At 44.7% G+C, this 7,500-nt stretch overlaps 1 long non-coding RNA gene across 1 annotated transcript in view; it reads right to left on the bottom strand.

The window, feature by feature from the left end:
- LOC119599032 overlaps positions 1–7,500 on the bottom strand; it is an 18,497-nt gene that overhangs the window by 8,767 nt on the left and 2,230 nt on the right. The gene's annotated exons all lie outside the window — the stretch shown is intronic.

The raw sequence follows: 7,500 nt of genomic DNA, 5'->3' as shown, positions 1-7,500 counted from the left end.
ATAATGATATTAATAATAACATCAATAACAGTAAACAACAAGAGTCATATTTTTATTTCCATATATGGATTTAATAAAAAAAAGAAATCTGTTATTAAGCACGATACGCTAATATAAACACACACACACACACACACACACACACACACACACACACACACACACACTCACACACACACACACACACACACACGCACACACACACATACAAAGGCACTCACACTTGAACACACACACCTACATGACCTTGTGGATCGGAAGAGCTCCAGCACATAAAAAGTCACCAAAGGTCGTGTTATTCGCCGCAAAGTACATGCCTCTACACCATTACTTCCTTCCCCCCGCCCTTCCCCTCCTTCCCCCCTCCCCCCTTCCCGCTCTCCCTCACCACTCCCCGCTTCCTTGCCCTTTCCCTCCCCCCTCCCCACCCATTCCCTCTCTTTCTCCCTTTTCCCTCCCCCCTACCAGTCCCTTCCCCTCCCCACTCCTACCTCTCCTCCTTCACCTCCCCCCCCCCCCCCGCTAACCTATCATCTTCCTGACATATAGGCCTATCTTAGTCTCGCCTCTACACCACACCCTCTTTTTTTACGACGTTTTCTATGACATCTTACTACCACATTTCACCACATTGCTTGTATCCCATTTTCATCACACGTTTTCTTTCACATTTTTTTTTCTACCACAGACTTTAATTTAATGTCGACTATCACAATCTTCTACCGCATTTTCTTATCGAACTTTTACCTAGTTTTCTACCATTTTCATTTTACCACATTTCCCACTATAATATTTTCTTCCACACCTCTACCACAACCTCACTACGTTTTCTACCACACCCCTGCCACACTCGTTCTCAACCACACCCTCTTCAAGTTTCCTACCACACGCTTTCAACCACACCCCCACTCTTACCTTCTCAACCACAAACCTACTCGCAATTTCTATCACCCCTTTCACCTTACCGCCTTCAACCACTCTTTTTGCCACAACCACGGTTAGTAGGTCTCCCAGCTTCCAGGCCTCGAAGACCCACAGAAGTCGATAATATTGTGTCACAGGAATAAAGTGTCACAGTGTCAGCCTGACCTTTATACTTAACGAGATTTAAGGGAGGTCACTCGGCGTAGGCAAACGAACAAACAAACACACATACAGGCGGATGGAGGAGCGCGCAAAGACAGAGATACACGTACGTACATTTAAAACATCCCGTACAAAAACATGGCAACAACAATAGCAACAAAAACAGAGGCAGACTGGGGAGAGCACCAAGGCACAGATACGTACATACGTATACACGAGACGAACATTCCCATAAAAACAAAAACACAGATAAATGTGCACACAAAGACACAGATACATAGAAACGTACATAAGAGAATACCTTTCCCTTAAAAAACAAACACACAGATAAATATGCACACAAAGACACTGATGCACATATACGCACACACACACACGAATTCATCTCAAACCAAACTAGGGCAAGAACAAAAACACAAACACATAGACAACAAACACACGCTTACACGAAACAAAACAAAAACAACAACAACAGCAACAAAAACAAATATAGATCGCACGTACATCCTTTTAGCAAATACATCTTTAGTGAAAGTTTATAGCATAAAAACTGACCATCTCTCGGCCTGTTGCAGGAGGAAAAGCTATGCTGAAAACTTGTCTGTCTTTGCTTTTTTGGGGGTCTACAGTGTTGCAGTGCAGAGATGGTGTTGCAGTGTAGGTGTTAAAGGGGAGTGATGGTGTTATAGTGCAGAGTTGGTGTTGTAGGGGAGAGGTGGTATTACAGATGGTGTTATAGTGTGGAGATGTAGGAATATAGTGTTACATGTAGGAATGGTGCATAGAGACGTGATGGTGCTTCAGTGTAGGGATGTGTTACAGTGATGGTGCCATGGGGGGTGTTGGTGTTTCAGTGTTAAATTGGTTGTAGGAGAGTGACGGTGTTACGTTGTAAAGATGGTGTTGCAGCGTAGGTGTTAAAAAGGGAATGACAGTGTTATAATTCAGAGCTGGTGATGCTACAGTGTAGGGATGGTGTTGCAGTGTAGGTGTTATGGCGCAGAGCAGGTGCTACACTGTAGTGATAGTATTAAATGTAGTGGTAGCGTCACAGTGTAGATATGATGTTACAGTGATGGTGTTAGGATATTGTGATGCTGTTACGAGATAGAACAGATGTTAACAGTTTAGGGAGATAGTGATAGTGTTATAACAGTGATGATTCAGTGCAGAAATGATTTCAAATTGCGGTAATGATATGCAAATAGGATGGAATTACAGCGCAGTGATGGTTTCATATCACAGTACTGGAATTAATATATACTCTTGGTGTTACAGTGTAGCAGAGACATTATGGTGACGGAGTGGCGATGTTATGTCACTGTCATTACCATAATAGTGATACTGTAGCAATAGTTATACAACAATAAACACTATATTTTTCCATTCAGTCTAATTACCATTATTTTCTGCACTGTAGAAGCCATAGTGGCATAATATGCATGTTATATGCGTGTATGTACGTATGTACGCACTTATGTGTATGTACGTATGAATGTATGTACGTATGTACGCACTTATGTATGTATGTATGTATGTATGTATGTATGTATGTATGTATGTATGTATGTATGTATATGTATGTATGTATGTATGTACTTATGTACGTACGTACGTACGTACGTACGCATGTACGTACGTATGGATGCACATACGTATGTATGTACGTATGAATGTACGTACGTACGTATGTATGTATATGTGAAAGCAAGTGTATAAGCTTAACAAAAACACGGAAAAACTATTTCTCTGCCCAGAGCGCTTCCCTCCAGCTAGCCATTCCTTTCCCTCCCGTTACCCTCCCCGTCCCCCTCTCCCTCCCCATACATCCGTCCAGCCCTGCCCACCGCCCTCCGCCCACCCACCGCCCTCCGCCCACCTCTCGCCCACCGCCCACTGGCTGACCTTGGCTTCCGTGCCCTTGATAGGTCATCCGCGCCGGGGTCACGCAGACGAGAGAGGTACAATGGTTCACGTCCCGACAGCTGTTTGGGGTGGGGGGTGGGGGGTGGGGTGATTGGGATAGGGAGGGGGGAGAAGAGGGAGTTGGGTGGGAGGGGAAGATGGAGAGAAGGAGATAGGAGGAGAGGGAGAGGGGAGAGGGTGTTAGAAATGGGGGGGTGAGGGAGAGGGGAGGAGAGGGAGAGGGGAGGAGAGGGAGAGGGGAGGAGGAGAATGGGAGGGCTATAGAATAGGGGGGAGAGGAAGATGGAAGGAGAGGGGGAGGGGAGAGGGTGTAGAAAAGGGGGAGAGGAAGAAGAAGAGAGAAAAGAGAGAGGAGAGAAGAGAAAGGAGAGATGAGAGTAGAGAGAGTGGAGAAAGAAGAGAGAAGAGAAGAGAGGAGACAATAAAGAGAGGAGAAAAGAAAAATGAATATAAAACCTGACTGTTTTCTTTGGGGAGGATGAGATGTAGGGGTGACAAGCGGGGGGGGGGGGAGGGGGGCGAGGGGGGGAGTGGGCGTTTCCAACTTCTCTTACGGTTCAGTTGTTCAACATTTCCAAACGCTTTTACCCTCTTCCTGGTTTGTCTGTCTGTTTGTATGTTCGTGTGTTTTGCCTGTTTCCTGTCTATCAGTTAGCCAGTCTGTCTGTATGCTTGTCTATCTATTTATCCGTCTGTCTGTCTATTCACTATTCTATTTATCCGTCTCTGTATCTCTGTCTATATGTTTGTCCATCTATCTATTTGACTATATCTGTCTGTATATAATTTTGTCTACTCACCCATCTGTCCATCTATCTTGCCTCCCTATCTACCTTTCTGTCCGCCTGTCTATCTTCCTATCTATCTGCCTTCCTCTGTCCTCTCCTTCCCAAAATCCTTGAGGAAACCAACCAATCTATTCAACACTTTGTCCTCTTATTATCGAGTAATTTTCATTCCTTGCCGGCAAAGCTTTTTTTTTGATTCGTGCCGTTTTTAACCAGTTTTAACATGTTATTCTTCTTTATTTATATAATGACAATGTTCCAGGTAAAAAAAAAGGGGGGGGGGAGGGAGAGGGTTGATAGATGCAAAGAGGAAGTTTAAATCACAAAAGCAAACATTTGCATTTGTACGAAAGTCTTATCTCATGAAATATATTTTCTGAAAATGTATATCTTATATGGGATACATTTTAAGAAAAGAAATCCTTCCTTGTGTTAAACATAATTTTCTTCATGTAAAGATAAATAAATTCTATATTGTTAAGAAGACAGATAATTACTTTTGTAATCTCGCTTCCGTGATTAATAAAATCAATAAGCTAGATAAACAGATAAACAAATTGATGAACACACACGTTTACATTTACGTCAATCATGTTCGATAGGTAAATACTAACACAAAAATGGGATCCCTATTAAGAAAAGGAAAATGACCGCCTGAACTTGCCCGTACGTTCAAAAGACCGTGAAAATTAGCCTCGGAAATTGCTATAAATAGAGGCGTATCATTTTTATCTCTCTTTTTAGGTAATTTTGATCACGTGTCGCTGGCCATCGCGGGCAAATCGCTTCCCGTGGACACACAAGGTCGAGTTTCCTTTTGGGTTTAACGGACTTTTCGCCCTTACAGGCTCTAGTTACCGGGCGGAAGAAAGGATAAGGACATATTTTTTTTTTTTGCCCGATTTTGTATTTTATTTATATTTCCATGTTTGCATATGCATGCGTGCCTGGCTGCTTGTTCGTGTGTTTCGCGTGTATGCAGTGTGTCTCTCCGCCTTTCCGGGTCGTATTTGGAAGCATAATGATTAATAAAGTAAAAAGATTATATAAGTGCAAAGAACTCGAGGTAGATTAGATATAACGTGCATGCACTTGCAATATCTATTCATCCGACAATTTTCGTTGCTTTACACACACACAGTACGCACACATATACACCAACACACACACACACACACACACACATATCTCCCCCCCCCCACATAAATACATACACACACACACACACACACACATACAAACACACATACACACACACACACACACACACACACACACAACACACACACACACACACACACACACACACACGGTCAGTTATTTCACACCTGCGTCCCAGGCGGCACCCTAATATCATCATTAATTTCCAATATCAACCAGGCCAAAGCAAGATCCTCATGATGCTCATTTGCATATTCACATTTTCTAAGCACCATTCCGAATTCAAAAGAACCAATCATCAGGCATCGTAAAAGGTTACCGATTCGAAATGGGGTCATTTTAGCCGCCAGCAAGGGAGGTCACAGCTGTGCCAGGGAAGGGAAGCCACTTGTGGAATGTCACGGGGGGGAGGAAGGTGGGGAAGGGGGAGGGAGAGTAGGGGGAGGAGGGAGATGGGAGGAGGGGAAGGGGGAGGGAGAGTAGGGGGAGGAGGGAGAGGGGGAGGGGGGAGAGAGGAGGAGAGAGACGGGAGGGGGGAGAGGAGGGGGGAGGGGGAGGTGGGAGAGTAGAAGGTAGAGAGAGGAGGAGGAGGAGGGAGAGAGGGGAGGAATGCAGGAGAGAGGAGGGGAGAGGGAGAAAGGACGGCGAGAAGGTGGAGAAGGAGGGAAAGGAGAAGGGAAGGAGAGGGGGAAAAGGATGGAGAAAAGAGAGGAGGGAGAGAAGGAGATGAGGAAGAAGTGAGAGAATAGAGGTAGAGGAGAGGAGGGAAAGAGGAAAGGGTGGGGAAGGAAGGATGAAGGATTGCAAGAGGAGAGGGAGAAGTGGGAGATGAGAGGAAAGAGGGTGAGGAAGGGGGTGGGGAAGAGGGGGAGAAGAGGGAGAGAATAAGGGGTGAGGAGATGAGGGTGAGGGAGGAAGGGAAGGCGAAGAGGGAGGAAGCAAGTGGGTGGAGAATGGAAGGAGGAGGAGGAGGAAGGGAGAGAAAACGAGAAGAGGAGGAAAAGGAGGAAAAGGAGGAGGAGGAAGAGGAGGAAAATATAAAAGGAGAAAAGGAGGAGGAGGAGGAAAAAGGAGAAAAGAAGGAGGAGGAAAAAAGAGAAGAAAGAAGAGGAGACGAAGGAAGAAGGAGATAAAGAGGTGAAGGAAGAGGAAGAAAAGGAAGAAGGAAAAAAAGAAAGAGAAAAAGGAGATGAAACGTAGAAGAAACAAGAAGAAGCACCAGAATAAAAACGGGAAGAAGGGAAAGATGATGAAATGAGTCGATATGTTTTTTTTAACGGCATATAACGTCCTCTTTCCTCCCTTCCTCTCTATTCTCCTTCTTCCATCTTTCTCCTGTGGTTTTATTCTCTTTTCTTCCTCTCCTCTTTTTTCTTTCTCCTCTGATTTTACTTCATTTCTTCTTCTAATAATTTTCTCTTGTTTGTTATCTCTCTTTTCGTTTTCGCTTTTATTATTCCTCTTTTCATTCTTTCTCTCGGTTCTTCCCCTTCCTCTTTCTTTTTTTATTACCTTTCTCTCTCTTTTCATTAATCCTCGCTCCTATCTCTCTTTTCTCTTTCTTCTGGTCATTATCATGCTTTCTCTTCCTCTTTCTTCTCCTTTTCTATTCTTCCTTTCTTCTCCCTTTCTTTTCTTTCTCCTTCTTCTTCCATTCCCTTTCTTTTTGTCTCTTTGTCATGCCCTGCTTTTATTCTCCTCCTTCTCTCCTACTTCTCATTCTTCTTATTTTCTCTCTCTCTCTCTTTCTTATTTATCATTTCTCTTACTTCTCTCTCCCTTCCTTTCTCGCCTCCTTCTTGTCACCTCTTTTTTCCCTCTCTCTCCTTCTCCCTCTTGCCCTACTTATTCGCTCCTTTCTTGGCTCCTTCTCTTCCGTTTTCTCTCTTCCCCGTCTTATTCCCTCCTTCTCCATCTCCCTCGCATCCTCTCCCCCCCTCCCTCTCCTCCGTCAATTGTTGGGTCTTTGATGCGTAAAAAAAAAAAAAAAAAAAATCCTTCTTTTGTGATGCTAAGGTGACGTCATAGGTATCTGTTTTGATGACGTAATAACTTTCTGTCTATTGGATGACGTCAGCGATTGAGAGAGGGAGGGAGGTTGGGGAGGAGAGGGAGAGGGAGAGAGAAAGAGAGAGAGGGGGAGAGAGAGAGAGAGAGAGAGAGAGAGAGAGGGAGGGAGAGAGGGGAGAGAGAGGGAGAGGGAGAGGGAGAGGGAGAAGGAGGGGGAGAGGGAGAGAGAGGGAGAGAGAGGAGAGAGAGGAGAGAGAGAGAGAGAGAAGAGGAGAGAAAGAGAAAGAGAAGAGAGAGAAGAGAGAGAAGAGAAGGAAAGGAAAGAGAGAGAGAGGGGAGAGAGAGAGAAGAAAGAGAGAGAGAGAGAGAGATAGAGGAGGGAGAGGGGGAAGAGGAGAGAGAGAGATAGAGGAGGGAGAGAGGGAAGAGGAGAGAGAGAGAGAGAGAGGAGGGAGAGAAGAGAGAGAGAGAGAGGAGAGAGAGAGAGAGACGAGAGAGAGAGAGAGAGAGAGAGAGAGAGAGAGAGAGA

The sequence above is a fragment of the Penaeus monodon genome, chromosome 42, assembly GCF_015228065.2.
Source record: "Penaeus monodon isolate SGIC_2016 chromosome 42, NSTDA_Pmon_1, whole genome shotgun sequence".
NCBI classification, from domain to species: domain Eukaryota; kingdom Metazoa; phylum Arthropoda; class Malacostraca; order Decapoda; family Penaeidae; genus Penaeus; species Penaeus monodon.
Note: the sequence above shows the minus strand (reverse complement) of the source record. Positions and strands in the feature narration are given on the sequence as shown.